This window comes from Mastigoproctus giganteus, chromosome 7, assembly GCF_048544385.1.
Source record: "Mastigoproctus giganteus isolate SK-2022 chromosome 7, ASM4854438v1, whole genome shotgun sequence".
NCBI classification, from domain to species: domain Eukaryota; kingdom Metazoa; phylum Arthropoda; class Arachnida; order Uropygi; family Thelyphonidae; genus Mastigoproctus; species Mastigoproctus giganteus.
In genome coordinates this window covers 158,006,454-158,024,812 of record NC_143581.1, presented here as the reverse complement: position 1 = coordinate 158,024,812, position 18,359 = coordinate 158,006,454, and the positions used below count along the sequence as shown (strand labels likewise).

General features: G+C 37.5%; 1 protein-coding gene across 1 annotated transcript in view; it reads left to right on the top strand.

Annotated features, from left to right (window-relative positions):
• The window catches only part of LOC150083280 (murinoglobulin-1-like), an 892,685-nt gene that overhangs the window by 670,754 nt on the left and 203,572 nt on the right, over positions 1-18,359 (top strand). The gene's annotated exons all lie outside the window — the stretch shown is intronic.

Below are 18,359 nucleotides of genomic sequence, written 5' to 3'. Positions count from 1 at the left end.
ATCACAGGTTTACAGTTCACCTTTACATTTTATAAATAATCAAAATATTCAAGCTCTTATAATTGATAAAAAATAATTCTTTATGGTAGCTCTAAATATCAGGTCACTAAGAAAAAATTGGTTTAACTTCTTGCAATATATAAATCCAATGAAAGAATTAATCTCTTGTATAGTTTTAACGGAGGTTAACATAAAAAGTGAGGAAATTTCCAATTATAACATACAAGGTTATGATAAGGTCTATATATTGAGAGAGTTGAGAAGGGGTGGAGGAATAATAATATACTATAGAACATGCTTTAGGGCAATACAGGTTTACCACTTAACTCAGTCTTGTGAAAACTGCTGTGTCAAATTATTAGGAGAAGACCCAGAAAACACATTCATGATTTGTGCTTTTTACAGGCCACCATCAGATTCAATAAACAGCTTCCTAATAGAATTAGAAAACATTATTTTGCAATGGGACGACATACAAACAGATAAGACCATACTAGTAGGAGATTTTAATATTAATTTACTAGCCAATGGAACTGATAATGTGATACCCAGATACTCTGCAATCTTAAACAATTATGGATTTGAACATACCTTAATTGGAATAACTAGACAACAAAGGATCGAGGGTAATAGAACAGTCAGCTCTTGTTTGGACCACCTAATTACAAATATCAAGTTGAAGTATGCTAATTCCTACATACTATTAAATCAACTTTCAGATCACAGAACATGTATACTAATAGTAGATATGTATTCAAAACAACACCCACGTGAAGAAAAAAAATTAACAAATGCTATGAAGAAAAATTATTTATCAACAGGGAAACTGAAACAGAACATAGGAAACTTGTTAATACAAGAGCAAGCATCATACACAACAAATGTAAATGTTTTTTCAAACAAGATAATACAAATTATAAACAATTCGAGGTTTAATACCGAGAGAAAAGTTAATCACACAGCCAACAACACAAACACTGGGAGTAGCAGGATTAAGCTTAGGAAACCTTGGATGACTAAAGAAATAGAAGAACTAATGGTACAAAGGGATAAATATTACAGGCAGTATAGAAATTGTCCATCAAAGGAAGAACATTATCACAATTATAAAACACTCAGAAATAAAGTGACAGGTATGATAAAAAAGCAAAAAAACACTTATTACAATCATCTTTTCATGGATAAGCAGATAACACAAAAGGATAAATGGAGCATTATAAATAACATGTTAAGTACAAGGAAGAAAAAGTCAAGGGGAAACCAAATTAAAACACTAGTAGAACAGATTTCTGGTGCAAACAAACAATATGAGGCTGCAAATAGGTTTGCCAAAGCTGTATTAGATCTCAACAGATATTTAATACATTATTGCCAAAATTCCTTTAATCAACAAGATAGGCTTCCTCAGATAATGAACTCTTGTGTAGTCTTAGCTCCACATTATACTGAGATTCTTAAAATTATAGAGCAATTAAAGAACAAGAAATCTTACGGACTGGACTGTATTACAGTAACCGAAGTAAAGAGAAACAAAGAACAGTTCTCTGTTCTCTTGGTAGAGCTAATAGCACGGATGTTAGAGTCGGGAAGCTATCCTACAAACTTACTGTCATTTAAGATAATTCCTATATATAAAAAGGGACCACCAGATGACTTTTGCAACTACAGACCAATAATGATACAGTCAGTTTTAAATAAGATAATAGAAAATTATATATTTTCCCATATAAGCAAATATTTACATCAGTATGGACTGTTAAACAACTCTCTATTCTCATATCAGAAGGGCAAGAGCACGCAGACATTATTAGAGAACTTAATAGACTCTCTAAACTTACATTTAAACAACAATAACTTCATATTGATTTTATTTATAGATTTGACCAAAGCATATGACCTAATTGATATCCCAATATTGCAACAGAAATTACTGAAATATGGTATAAGGGGAAGACTCAATCAACTACTAGCAAATTATTTAACCAAGAGAAAAATAACAGTAGAAGTAGAAAATACAAAGGGGAAATCTTATAATGTAAAGAGAGTAGTACCTCAGGGCACTCATGCTGGGCCAATCATGTTCAACATCTATATAAATGACATATTCGAAGTAATTAAGAACTCCTTTATAAAAATTTATGCAGATGATATAATCTTATATACAATAGGAAAGGACCTAACAAAAATGGCAAATGATTTACAACAGGATGCAATACATTACAATCTTGGCTGCACGATAATAAATTAGCACTCAGCTTTGAAAAAACTAAATTTTTGGTAATAAGGCCTCCTCATCAAACCTTGGACATTCAACCCTCTATAAAATTGCACAAACATGATTGCCTACATGAACAGAATTTCCAGAATTGCGAATGTCTAACTGTGGAAGAAGTCTCAAATCATCGTTACCTTGGGTTATGGATCGACTACAGTCTAAGTTGGATAATGCATATAACAAACTTGTACAAAAAAATGAGATTTTATGTGAACTTTTTCTACTACATTAAGAATAAGTTAAATCTTAGAACAAAAGTAACCTTATATTATGCATTAGTGGACTCCCAACTCAATTATTTAGTAAATATATGGGCACGAGCAAATAAAACAGAAATAAGGGCAATAGACAACTTAATGAATAGGATTCTGAAACTTTTAATGGGGACAAACTCTTGGAATGACCTGAATAAGAGAAGGCAATTTTTGTTGAAACATAAAATATTGTATCCAGTTCAAAAACTAAAGTTAAATCTATTCTTAAAAAATCTTAACACTATTTTTGAAGAGTCGAATCTGCAAAGAAATGTCTCACATAATTTAAGGAACCCAAAAGCAATTACTTTGCCTCACCCTAGGATACTAAATAGATTTGGAGATAGGCACACAATGAATGTAATAAACAACTTGTTGGCTAGCATTGATTTCAGGCTCAGGAGAAGTTATCCCATCTCCAAATTAAAATTCCTAATAAGAAAATTCTTGATACTCAATGACACAGTAGATTAGAATTGATATGCAGATAAACTACCTCTGTTTACAGTGTGGAATATACTATGTGTAGTGACTTCATAGTCTTTTCTGTAAGATAACAAATTTGTACAAAACTTGTAAAGGAAGAACTACAAGTTGTTGTCAAGAAATTTACTTTTCTTAACAAGTTCATTTATTGTAAACGAATTCTCTTGATAAATAAAATTGTATTGTATTGTATTGTATTGTATTATTATCATCAGCCATATGGTGCAAGGAAGCCTGAGGCTTATGCTGAACCAGCCAAAAAAATTTATGAGTTACCCTGATGAGAGAGAATCAGAAGTAGAAAGGAATCACCAAGAAAGAAGAATGATGAGATCCAGCCTACAACCCTGGGTGTACCAAGCACATACTCACCAGATGTGTTATGTGCATTCAGTGTATTTTTTTTTTTCTTTGCCATGAGTGTCACAGCTCATCTGACATCCGTTTAGTTCTAGACCTTGAACGGTATCTCTTAGTTGGTATAAATAGCCTAGAAGTTTCTATGATTACTTTCTTAATGCTTCCCATTTAGAATTTGCTGTTGGTGTCACTGCAGAGAATATAAAAACTGCCTCAGACCACTGTTAGTAACCTGTGCGAAAGCAAAAAGTTCTTAACAGTAGTTACATCGTTAAGTAAATCCTACATTAATACATGGTGTGTGAGTCTTTTTATTTGTAGACTCGATGCATGAGAAGCCACTGTGATAATCAGATCAGGAGTGTTGCATTCTCTGTCATGTTAGCATTAGTAGTGGCATATGAGGAAAGAAAGCAAGTTTACACAGCATCAATCAAAACAAAAAAAAAAAAACACCTTAACCGCATCCATTCATTCCAAATGTAAGCTGTCAACTTCCATAATGATTAATGGAAGCAATCAACCACCCGTTGGCTAAAGGCAAATTTCTGCACATCTATTCTACCACTGTCTTTCCTCAATTTGAATTTATGCCCCCTCAGGTGACTAATCTTGGCAAGAGGAAGAATCCCATCAGCATTGAGCTTGCTTAAACCATTCAAGGCCTTATATGTCTCAATCAGATCACATTGCAGGTGCCTAGTCTCCAGACACTGTAATTTGCAGAACTTAAGTCTTCCTTTGTAAGAGCAAATCTTTGCTCCATTCACCAATCTAGTTGGCCTTCTCTGTACTCATTCCAGCAGTTCTACATCCTTCCTAAAATTAGGTCTGGAGATCTAATTTTAGGAAGCTGTACTCAAGGTGTCACTTGACCATTTCCTTATGCAAGGGGATAATCAACTCCTTATTCCTGCTAGAAAAATTCCTGTATATCATTGACAAGACACCATACACTATTCTTGCATCCCGAATGCACCATCCAGAGAACTTCATATCTGACTGCACAGTTATCCCCAGTCTTTTTCATTCTCCACTACTCTGAGTGTAGTACCACACAGTTGATACATTACTTTGTGGTTACTCCTACCCATAGGCAGTACTTTACATTTGTCAATATAAAACTTCGGTTGCCACCTCTCAGCCCATCTGCTCAACTTTTCTAAATCCTATTGCAATAGTGTACTGTCATTAATGTCCTTATTAAACCTGCCACCTTTTGTATCTGCAAACTTGGACATTAAGTCTGATATACCTTCAACAATATCATTAATAAATACAAAAACAACAATGGGCTCAGCACCGAACACTGAGGGACTTCACTAATAACATTAGCCCATGAAGAGCAGTGTCCATTATTACCACTCTCTGTCTTCTCCCACTCAACCATCCCTTTATCCATAACAGCAATTTGCCCTTAATGCCATACCACTCCAAATTCTACAGTAGTCTTCCATGTGAAACAGTATCGAAAGCTTTTCTAAAATCCAAGTATATGATATTAAAATTATTGTTTGTATCCAGTTCCTTTGTGACTCATAGTATCTAATCATATTTGTCAGACAAGACTTCCCCTTAACAAACACATGCTCTGTCTGAACTATAACTGCAGTTTTGTCCAGATGATCCTGCATCTCTTCCTTAACCTGTGACTCCATTATTTTCTCTGGAACAGAAGTTAGACTAACAGGTCTGTAATTACTTGTGTCAGCCTTTGATCCCCCTTTGTGAATTGAGGACACATTTGCACATCTCCAGTTCATGGGGACATCCCATGAGTCCAAGGAAGCTTGCATAATTATGGCTAAAGGTTTTCTTACTTCCTTTGCTGCCTCCTTTAATATAACTGGATAGATCCCATCCACGTCAGGTACCTTCCTTATGTTTAACTTCAACAATTTCTCCTCCACTTTGCTCTCAGTTATTACAAAATTACTTACATCCCTGTTAGAGTGTGATAAACCTCTGGCATTCCCTTCCTTGAATAACTCCTCATGTGAATGTAGATGCAAAATACTCATTCAGTCTATCAGCTACCTGAGCACTATCATCAATAGTCAAACCATCAATGTTAAGTGGACCAACCTGATTCATACCCTTCTTTCTGGAGTTTACACAAATGAAGAAATCTTTGCTGTTTTTATTTGCATCTTTTGCAAAATAATGCTGAGAGCAAAAGACAAAATATGGTTTTTTTAGATGCTGTTGTTGTTATTTGGTTTTTAGGAGCATTAGCAACTAAGGCCATATTGCTCCGAGGATATGCGGTGGTCATTCCCTGACCTTTCCACATCCTCCGTATTTGGTGGTCACGGGCTCAAACCCCGGTCTAATGAAGAAGCGTGTGCTACTCACTGCCGCTCCTGCCCACCTGGCTACGGAGGTGCCTTTTTAGATACTGTTATTTGTTATTTTGGTTTTTAGGAGAATTAGCAACTAAGGCCATATTGCTCCGGGATATGCGGTGGTCATTCCCTGACCTTTCCGCATCCTCCGTATTTGGTGGTGACGGGCTCTTCAAGACCGGTCTAATCAAGAAGTGTGTGCTACGCACTGCTGCTCCTGCCCACCTGGCTACAGAGGCGCCTGCCTTTTTAGATGCAGAGCAAGCAATATTTGTGAAGTACTTAAGCCAAAAGCAATTAAAAATCAGGGTAATTCTTATAGAGATATGTGGCCTTGTCTAGAAATATGAATGTCATCAAAAATGAGCATAGGAGCAGACTCTTTTTTGTGAAAAATAAAACAGAATTGAGTTTGAAGAATTTAAAATTAATTGAGATTTCTTTATCCCATTGGAGGATTACCTAGTCATTGGCATTTAAGAAATTGGCAATGGATATTCAAGAAGTTAAAGTGTCTTGTGCAGGGCAAGGTTTCTCAAACTGGAAGGTGGAAGGTAGTGGGCTATCATCAGCAAAACTGTGGGGAGGATTGGTAGCCAGTGCGAAGGTGGTCATTAATATACATGAGGAAAAGAGTTAGAGAAAGAAATTAACCTTTGAGAATACCAGAATTTGTAGAGAAGTTAGAAGACCATTTACCATCACTGTAGTGAACAGTCAGAGAGAAAACTACATATCCTGTTGCAAAAAACTTTGTAACTTCATAAAATATTAGCTTGTTTAGAGGACCTTTATGTCAAATACAGTGAAAAGCCTTAAAAATGTCAAGCAACTGCTTGAGTTTTACCAAACTTTTCTACCGAATATGGCCATAGGTGGGTAAAATAACTTAGTATATCATCAGTGGATCAACATTTACAGAATCTATATTGGTGATCATTGATGAGAATAAGGTTCCAGGTGTGTGTGTGTGTGTGTGTGTGTGTGTGTGTGTGTGTGTGTGTGTGTGTGTGTGTGTGTGTGTGTGTGTGTGTGTGTGTGTGTGTGAGAGAGAGAGAGAGAGAGAGAGAGAGATTTGGTAGTTAGCATTAGTCATATGGTGCAAGGAAACCTAAGACTTATGCTGGACCAGCCAAAAAAAAAATTTCTGAGTCTCCCTGAGAGAGAGAGAGTCAGAAGTAGAAGGGAATGACCAAGAAAGAAGAAGAATGATGATATCCAGATCCAGCTCAGGACCCTGGGTGTGCCAAGCCCATACTTACCAGATGTGAGCCCCTGGGATTTCTCCATTACTTTGGAAAGATAGTAGAGTTAAGAGCAGAACACGATGATAGCCTGAAGGCAGGGATTCACAACTGATTTTAGAACTGGTTGGATGTAAGCAAATTTCCATGCTAAAGGAAAAACACCAGTGGAATAAAAAAGTGCAAAAAAGCTAGTGCGAAACAGGAACAAAAGTGGAATTTTTTTTCTTTTCCTGTTTTTTTCTTATGAAAAAGGATTAGCATTAGTAGAGGTATATGATCCAAGAAAGCAAGCTTATATAGCATCAGCCAAAAAAAAACCCCTTCCCATTTCACCCATCCATTCACTCCAAATTTTTGTCTAGTTCTGCCTTGAACTTAGTTAAGTTGTTGACCTCCTCTATGAGAAATGGAATTGTTTTCCAACTATCAACCACCCCCTGACTAAAGGCAAATTTCCACACATTTATTCTGCAATTGTCTTTCCTCAATTTTAATTTCTCTTCATGTGAGTAATTTGAGCAAGACGAAGAATCCCATCAACATTGAGCTTGTGCAAACCATTCAAGGCCCTATACACGTCAATTAGATCACCTTACAGGTGCCTAGTCTCCAGAAGCTGAAATTTGCAGAACTTAAGCATCTCTTGGTAACACCAACCCTTTGTTCCACTCACCAATCTCATCGCCCTTCTCTGTACTCATTCCAGCAGCTCTTCATCTTTCCTAAAATGAGGCTTCCACACCTGTATACAATACTCAAGGTGTGGCCTGACCATTGCCTTAGCAAAATTCCTGTATATCATTGATAAGACACCATGAGCTACTCTTGCAGCCTTTTTGCACTGCTCAGAAAACTTCATATCTGACTGCACAATTACCCCCAGGTCCTTTTCATTCTCCACTACCCTGAGTGTAGTACCACCCAGTAGATACATTAATCTGGGGTTACTGCTACCCATATGCAGTACTTTACATTTGTCCATGTTAAACTTCAGTTGCCACCTCTCGGCCCATCCCTGCAACTTTACCAGATCCTGTTGCAGTAGTGTACTATCATTACTGTCATTAACAACCCTGCAAACTTTAGTATCGCCTGCAGACTTAGACATTAACCCTGATATACCTTCATCAATATCATTGATAAATACCGAAAACAACAATGGACTCAACACCAAACCCTGGAGGACTCCACTAATAACATTAGTCCATGAAGAGCGAGGTCCATCGGGGACGTTCCTAGGGTATGTGGTGCCCGGGTGCCAATCGCAATTTAGGGCTGGGGTGCCAACTGAAATTTGGTGCCCCCTTTAAAATTTTCTTCATATGCATATGTAAGTTACAAGTTTTCAGATGCCCCTTGAACATTGCTGCCTGGGTGCAGTACACCCCTTGCATCCTCTGGATGGCCCACCCCTGGTGTCCATTGACAACCACTCCACATCTTCTCCAACTCAACCATCCTTTTTTCCATTGTAGCAACTTGCCCTTAATGATTACTTCTCTAATTGCCGACCGGGCTAGCCAGGAGGGTAAAGTGCCTGCCTGGCAACCCAAAGGTCGCGGGTTCGATTCCCGCCTCGGGCTTGGATCAAAGTACTGCAAAAGCCTTGGGAGATGCATTATGGCCACAGAACCCGATCCACCAACAACTACCAAAAAAAAAAAAAAAAAGTTCTCTAATTTGTACATTTTCCATGTGCCACAGTATCAAAAGCTTTCCTAAAATCAAAGTATATGATATCAAAATTATTCTTTGCATCCAGTTCCTTTGTGACACATCATAGTATCCAAACATATTTGTCAGGACCATGCTGAGCCATTTTAGTACCTGAGGCAAGAATGAAAAATTTCACCCTCCCTAAATTATTTTTTTTTAAAATTTAATAAAAAAAATATATGATTTATTTAAAATAAATTTCCAGTACACGTTTTAATAAAAATAATAGGATGACAAAAAAATAAAATAAAAACTGCTTAAAGTGATTTTTATTCTTATAAGCAGTATTTATTATAAATATATAACAGATTTATTTATGCATCATTCATTTCAAAAATTGTTTAATCTTTCTTTTGGCACCCATTTTCAGCGTTTATTCTGAGGCAAGAACCTTGTTCGCCTCACCCTCATCATGGCTCTCATATTTGTCAGACAAGACTTCCTCTTAACAAACCCTTGCTGTGTCTGAACTGTAACTGCAGTCTTTTCCAAATGATCCTGCATCGCTTCCTTAACTGGTGGCTCCATTATTTTCCCTGGAGCAGAAGTTAGACTAACAAGTCTGTAACTCGTGTCACCCTTTGATTCCCACCACCCTTTGTGAATTGGGGACACATTTGCACATCTCCAGTCCCTGAATCTAAGGATGCTCTCAGAATTATGGCTAAGAGTTTGCTTACTTCCCTCACTGCCTCCTTCAGTATAACTGGATAGATCCCACCCACCCCAGGTGACTTCCTTATGTTTAACTTTATTATTATTATTATTATGCAAGGCTTATGCTGCACCAGCCAAAAAAAAATTTCTGAACTACCCCGAGAGAGAGAGAGATAAAAGGGAATCACCAAGGAAGAAAAGAATGACGATATCCAGCTCAGGACCCTGGGTGTGCCAAGCCCATAGTCACCAGATGTGAGCCCCTGGGTATAACAATTTCTCCTCCCCTTAGTGCAAAATAACCTCTCAGTTAGTGCAAAATCACTCAGCTCCCTGTTAGAATTTGATCAACTTTTGGCATTCCCCTCCTTGAATAATTCCTCATGTGTGAATGTAGATCCAAAATACTCATTGTTTATCAGCTACCTGAGCATTATCATCAGTAGTCAAACCATCGATGTTAAGTGGACCAATCTGATTCATCCATTTTCTTCTAAAGTTTACATAAGTAAAGAACTCTTTGCTGTTTTTCTTTGCATTCTTTGCCAAAGATTTCTTGTAATCTACCTTTGCCTGCCTAAACTCGTTTCACTTGATTACAGACTAGCTTATACCTGCCATAGGCTTCTGTGTCACCTGATAATTTATATGCATTGCATGCATTTTTCTTCTCTGCCACGAGTCTTAATTTGTTCATTTGACATCCCTGACCATTCCTAAACCTTGAACATTTCTTAGTTGGTATGAAATGCCTAGTACTCTCCAAGATTAAGTCCCTGAAGGCCTCTAAGTTGGCACTTAGATTTCACCATTAGTAACATCATCAGCCGATCCCACTGTATAGAATTTAAAAACTGTCTCAGATCACTGTAGTCGCATTTACGAAAGCAAAAACCCTTACACCGATGGTAGTTACATCTTTAAGTAAATCCCACATCAGTACGCTGTGATCACTGACACCTAGTGATTCCTTTATCTGCAGATTCTTAACGCATGAAGAATCATCACTGCTGATAATCAGATCAAGAGTATTACTCCCTCTGGTTGCCTCTCGAACATGTTGCTGTTGAAAACAGTCATCCAATAAATCCACAAAAGCCTTGCTAGTGTGTGAGTGACCAACCCACAAGTTCCAGTCAGTATCTAGAAGGTTAAAATCCACTATTGTAAGACATTCTGATTTACTGGCCCACTCTATTTCTCTGCACAATGCTCATTATACTCATCAGATTCATTAGGCCTATAACACACACCTACTCTCATTTTCCCTTTTCCAGTGCCACACCACACTGACTCAACATTACATTGTCCACCAATGTAAATTAGATGCACTTCCTTAAATTTTATGTTTCTTAACTAACAGAATAACCCCCCACTCCCTTTCTGTCCTGTCTATCCTTTCTGTACACATTGTACTCCCCAAATTCCAATTCTGCATTGCTTATATCTGTGTGGCACTACGTCTCTGATATCTCAACAATATCCGCTTTTGATGTCTTGACCAGCACTTCAAATTCATCAAATTTACTTACCAAACTCCTAGCATTGGTGTACATGCAAGTATACATACACCTATTCTTACTTTTAGTTATCCTAACACAGCCCATATATTTACTAGTTCCATGATAACTCCCAACAACCCTTGAAGTCCCCGGTATCTTGCTTTCCAAGCTGCTGCTCATTCCAATAGAAGCAGTGCAAGAATCACTTTCACCTCTGCCTGTGGCCACCATTCTATTAGTCTGTGAATCCCCCCCCCCAATGCTAGCAGTTTTCCAACCCACGTAACACTGCCTCGATAGCATCAGCAAATATTCTTGCACCCTTTCTATTTAAGTGTATCCCATCCCTTTAGAAACAGTCTCTTCTGTTAACAAGCACAGAACACACTGAGAAACATTTTACCCCATGAGCCTTGCACGATCGCTCCAGGGCTGAATTAATTGACAAGGCTCTCATCATATATTCTAAACGATCATGTCTGAGCAGAATTGAAGACACTTTCAAATTAAACCCTAATTTGCGACTTTTTTTTCAACACTGACCGGTACTTGTCAGTGTTAGTACTAACGACATACCCTTAATGTCGTTAGTACTAACATGTACAACAATATCGCCCTTTGTGCCTTAAAATATGATATCTGCTTTATAATGTCATCAAATTTTGCCCCTGGCAGACATACCTTGGTCCTATTCCATTAGTTGTACACGTTGGCACTAACGATAATAAGAGTAGGGGACCGGCGGAATTACTTAACAAGTACAGGTCACTGTTGAAAAAAAGGTATGAATTAGGGTTGAATTTGAAAGTGTCTGCAATTCTGCCCAGACACGATAGGAGGGAGTATATGATGTGAGAACCTTGTCTATCAATTCGGCCCTGGAAAGATTGTGCAAGGTTCAAGGGATAGAATTTTTTTCAGCCTGGTCTGTACTTGTCAGGAGAGACTGCTTCTACAGGGATGGGATACATTTAAATAGAAAGAGTGCAAGAATATTTCCTGATGCTATCGAGGCAGTGTTAGGTGGGTCGGAAAACTGCTAGCTTGGGGGGGGATACAAGGACTAATAGATTAACAGTAGCTACTGGCAGAGGTGAAAGTGATTCTTGAACTGCTTCTATTGGAATGAGTAGCAGCCTGGGAAACAAGATGCAGGATATTTCAGAGACTGCTGGGAGTCATTGTGGTACAAGTAAACACATGGGTTGTGTTAGGGTAGCTAAGAATAGGAACAGGTGCATGTATTCTTGCGTGTACATAAATGATAGGAGTTTGGTAAATAAATTTGATGAATTTGAGGTATTGCTCAAAACATCAAAGGCAGATATTGTTGGGGTATCAGAGACATGGTGTCATACAGATATAAGGAATGCAGAACTGGAATTTGGAGAGTACAATGTGTACAGAAAGGATAGGAAGGGAGGAAGGGTTATGTTATTGGTTAAGAAACACATAAAATCCAAGGAAGTGAAGCCAGTCGACATCGCTGGACAGTGCAGTGTCGAGTCAGTTTGGTGTGACATAAGCATTGGGAGATCAAGATTGACAGTAGGAGTGTGCTATAGGCCTAATGACTCTGATGAGTATAATAAGAAACTGTACAGGGAAATAGAGTGGGCCAGTACATCAGAGAGTCTTATAATGGGGGATTTTAATTTCCCAGATTTTGACTGGAATTTGGGGGCTGGTTGCTCACTCACTAGCAAGGCTTTTATGGATTAATTGGATTATTGTTTTCTACACGAGCATGTTCGGGAGACAACTAGAGGGAGTAATACTCTTGATCTGATTATCAGTAGTGATTCTTCATGCATTAAGAATCTGCAGATAAAGGAACCACTAGGTGGCAGTGATCACAGTGTGCTGAAGTGGGATTTACTCAAAGAGGTAACTACCGTCATGGGTAAAGGGAAGGGTTTTTGCTTTCTTAAAGGCAATTACGACAGTCTGAAACAGTATTTAAATTCTATACAGTGGGACCAACTGATGATGCTACCAACAGCAAACTCAAAATGCAGTTTTCCAACTCACGTAACACTGCTCAAAACATCAAAGGCAGATATTGTTGGGATATCAGAGACGTGGTGTCATACAGATATAAGGAATGCAGAACTAAGACAAGAACTTATCTTGGAAGCTACTAGGCTTTACATACCAACTAAGAAATATTGTTCAAGGTTTAGGCCTAAATGGATGTCAGATGAACTAAGGAGACATATGGCAAACAAAAAAAATGCATGGGATACATATAAATTATTGGGTGACATGGAAGCCTATGATAGATATAAGCTGGTCTGTAACCAAGTCACAAAGGAGGTTAGGCACGCAAAGGCAGATTATGAGAAATCCTTGGAAAAGTATGCAAAGAAAAACAGAAAAGAGTTCTTTACCTATGTTAACTCTAGAAGGAAAGGGATGAATCAGATTGGTCCACTGGATATTGATGGTTCAACAATTGAGAATCCTGCTCAGGTAGCTAACAAACTAAATGAGTATTTTGCATCTACATTCACACATGGGGAGTTATTCAGGAAGGGGAATGCCAGAGGTGAAGTAAAGTCTGGCAGTGAGCTAGATGATTTTGTAATAACTGAAAGGAAAATGGAGGAGAAATTGTTGAGGATAAACATAAAAATGGCACCCGGGGTGGATGGAATCTATCCAGTTATATTAAAGGAGGCAGCAAAGGAAGTAAGGGAACCCTTAGCCATAATTATGAGAGCTTCTTTGGACTCAGGGGAGATACCCATAGACTGGAGATGTGCAAATGTGACCCCAATTTACAAAGGAGGATCAAAGGCTGACACAAGTAATTATAAACCTGTGAGTTTAACAGGTTTATAATTACTTGTGTAATTACTTATAATTATACTTATAATTACTTTATAATTACTGTTCCAGGAAAATTAATGGAGGTACTGGTTAAAGAAGCACTGCAGGATCATCTAGACAAGACTTCAGTTATAGCTCGGACACAGCATGGTTTTGTTAAGGGAAAGTCTTGCCTCACCAATTTGATTGGATTCTATGATGCAGCCACAAAAGAACTGGATGCAGGGAATAACTTTGATATTATATATTTGGATCTTAGAAAGGCTTTTGATACCGTTGCACATGGAAGACTGCTGCACAAATTGGAGCAGTGTGGCATTGGAGGCAAATTGCTGCTATGGATAAAGGGTTGTTGAGGGGGAGAAGACAGAGAGTGGTAACCAATGGACACTGTTCATCATGGACTAATGTTATTAGTGGAGTCCCTCAGGGTTCAGTGTTGAGTCCATTGTTGTTTTCTGTATTTATAAATGATATTGATGATGGTATATCAAGCTTAATGTCCAAGTTTGCAGACGATGCAAAGGTTGGCAGGGTTGTAAGGACACTACTGATGCTATGCTGCTGCAACAGGATCTGGAAGGGTTGAGCAGATGGGCTGAGAGGTGGCAAATGAAGTTTAACATTGACAAATGTAAAGTACTACATATGGGAAACAGTAACCCCAGAGCAACGTATCAACTCTGTGGTACTACACTGACGGTGGTAGAGAATGAAAAGGACCTGGGGGTAATTGTGCAGGCAGATATGAAGTTCTCTGAGCAGTGCACTGCACTATTCTCTGAGCAGTTCAGACAGGCTGCAAGAGTAACTCATGGTGTCTTGTCAATGATATACAGGAATTTTTCTAGCAGGGATAAGGAGGTGATTATTCCCTTGTATAAGGCAATGGTCAGGACACACCTTGAGTGCTGTATACAGCCTGGAGGCCTCATTTCAAGAAGGATGTAGAGCTGCTGGAACAAGTACAGAGAATGTCAACAAAATTAATGAATGGAACAAAGGGTTGCTCTTAAGAAGAAAGGCATAAGTTTTGCAAATTACAGTGTCTGGCGACTAGGCACTGGCGAGGTGATCTTGATAGAGGTGTATAAAGCTTTGAATGGTTTGAGCATGCTCAATGCCGATGGGATTCTTCCTCTTGCTCAGAATAATCACCTGAGAGAGCATAAATTCAAATTGAGGAAAGACAGATGTAGGATAGATGTGCGGAAATTTGCCTTTAGCCAGCGGGTAGATGGTTGGTGGAACAGACTTCCATCCCTTGTTGTGGAAGTTGATAGCCTAAATAAATTTAAGGCTCAGCTGGACAGGTATTTCGAACGAACGGAGGGTTGAAATGGGAGTGGTTTTTTTTTTTTTTTTGGCTGATGCCACATAAGTTTGCTTTCTTGCATCATATGCCTCTACTAATGATAATGCTATCCTTTTTTGCCCAGTATATTTTCTATCTCCCTGACAATCACTGACAATAACTAGGAAGTACAAACTTAGTTTTACTTAAAAATAACTGCCATACATTATTCTGACTCTCCCTCCTAGAAACAAATCTGAAAGCCTTTAAAAATAGTCAGGTTGTTAATTTTCATGGAAATAGCCTGTTGTCTCCAGCTCTCCTTCCCTTCTTACCAAAGAATTAATAAATATTTGTAGAAAAAATAAAACATCTTCCCTTCTGGTTTGTCTGAAAATCATGTGTGGTAAGGTGTAGAACTAAACAAGAATCCTCACCACTAAAAAAAAGTTAGTTGGAAATTAAGAATGAATTTGAAAAAGAAAGCACTTTTCCAAAAATATGCATAGAAAACAAATAGTGTATCTATGACAGTGAATGTTGGTGATCAGTGATATCCTATTCTCTAAATGTGTCTCTACTATAACTAAATATCACCAAAAAAGTAGAGATAATTTATTTATTCATAAAGAAATAAATTATGTGTACTTCATATATAAATAAATAAAAATTAATGAAATGAGTACAAGTTCATTTATTCATTATTTTATATTTGTAAGTTCCATTTATAGTTCTGTGCACCATTTTGAATTTTTATGCAAAAAAATTATGCATAGAAAAAAAAAATTTATTTAATTCCTCTTCTTCAGAGACTGGCATATTCTTTGAAGATGTAATTAAATTATAAAGAAAATCACTTTTCAAAAGTGCCACATTCAGCACAGAGTTTGATTACAATGCATGGCACTTAAACTGACATTGAGAAATGGACTGCTTCAAAACATTATGGAATTTTCCAGTTATACATAATTTACAGTTTTCTAAAAAAAACTGAATTATTGTGGCTGATTTTGGTAACATACATGCCTCTCTACATTTTTAATATGGCCTTATTTTTGATTTGTTTTTCATGACTGCCTTTTTTTTTTTTAATACAGTGAATTCCCAGTTTAAATGGATATCAGTAAATTGAGGTCCATGGAGTTTGAAATAATGAACAGCATCCACTCATATAGTTTTTATCTATATGGAACCTGTAGAATCCTCAACAAGGGTATTCAAAAGCTCCTCACATGAATAAGTTTTGAAATTTTAGTGCATTATGGTCTAAGTAGCCATTGCAAAAGAAAATCCAACAACAACAATACTTGGAGTTTCTGCTGCTATATATGATACTGCAAAATTTCAAGCTCTTCTACTCCACAAATATGGGCAGTAGGTTTAGCATTAGCATTAGTAGAGGCATTTGATGCAAGAAAGCAAGCTTATGCAGCATCAGCCAAAAAAAAAAAAAACCCACTTCCACTTCACCCCTCTGTTCGTTCAAAATACCTGTCCAGCTGAGCCTTAAACTTATTTAGGCTATCAACCTCCACCACAAGGGATGGCAGTCTGTTCCACCAACCACCCACCCGCTGGCTAAAGGCAAATGTCCGCACGTCTATCCTACATCTGTCTTTCCTCAATTTGAATTTATGCCCTCTCAGGTGATTTTTCTGAGCTAGAGGAAGAATCCCATCAGCATTGAGCATGCTTAAACCATTCAAGGCTTTATACACCTCTATCAGATCACCTCGCTGGTGCCTAGTCTCCAGACACTGTAATTTGCAAAACTTAAGCCTTTCTTCGTAAGAGCACCCCTTTGTTCCATTCACTAATCTTGTTGCCCTTCTCTGTACTCGTTCCAGCAGCTCTACATCCTTCTTGAAATGAGGCCTCCAGACCTGTATACAATACTCTAGGTGTGGCCTGACCATTGCCTTATACAATGGAATAATCACCTCCTTATCCCTGCTGGAAAAATTCCTGTATATCATTGACAATACTCCATGAGCTACTCTTGCAGCCCGTCTGCACTGCTCAGAGAACTTCATATCTGCCTGCACAATCACCCCCAAGTCCCTTTCATTCTCTACCACTGTCAGTGTAGTACCACAGAGTTGATACGTTGCTCTGGGGTTGCTGTTTCCCATGTGTAGTACTTTACATTTGTCAATGTTAAACTTCATTTGCCACCTCTCGCCCATCTGCTCAACCTTTCCAGATCCTGTTGCAGCAGCATAGTGTCAGTAGTGTCCTTGACAACCCTGCCAACCTTTGTATCATCTGCAAACTTGGACATTAAGCTTTGATATACCATCATCAATATCATTTATAAATACAGAAAACAATAATGGACCCAACACTGAGCCCTGAGGGACTCCACTAATAACATTAGTCCACGATGAGCAGTGTCCATTGATTACCACTCTCTGTCTTTCCCCCCTCAACCACCCCTTTATCCATAGCAGCAATTTGCCTCCAATGTCACACTGCTCCAATTTGTGTAGCAGTCTTCCATGTGCAAGGTTATTAATTTAATCATCAAAATTTATGTTATTTCAATCATTAAAATTATTAATTTAATCATTTAATTTTAAAAGGCATTAAATAATTAACTTAATCTTTTTAATGCTTTTTATTTCATAATTCAGAACTTTTTCATCATAACATTATAATTCAGGTGCTATTTCTTTTGAGTTTAATGTTCAGTTAGTTGAACAGATGAGCCATATCCCCCCCCCATTACCGTACCATATTTTAACTTTATCCTGGCACTTAGATCCAGAGCAACAAGACAATAAGCTATGCCTAAGAACAGTTGAATATCTCTTTAGTAAATTAGCGTAAATTGCTAATTGCAGACTGTCAGACAGATTATCTTTTCTACCTTCTCCTTCAAGAACAAATACTGAATCATGGATAACAAAATAGCAAAGCATTAATTGCTATTATAAAATTTTAACTAACCATTCTTTATTCATTTTCTTCTGTGATAATGGGTTAAATAAATAGCAGCAAAAATATTTCAATAGTAGGCAGTTAATGTTCATTATTTCAAAGATTTTAAATCAGCTATTGCTTGTATATGAGTATTGCTCAGGATTTTAATCTGTATATCTTATAATTTTACAGTATGAAAAGTGTGTCACTGTTTATTTTTCTTTTTTTCCTGGCAAACAGCGCTGTTTGTTTTTTCCTATAAAACTGCGAAGCCTCATTTCATGATGACAATAGTTATTATTTCCCAACATATAGAAGATTGTGAACAGTTTCACGTGAATATTTCTTATTTACCTTTATTTTTATTGGATGCTATTACAAATATATTTTTATAAATTTTTAATAGTATCTACAAATTTACATCCATCCTTATAGATTTCTGTCTATGTATATGTAAAAATATATAAAA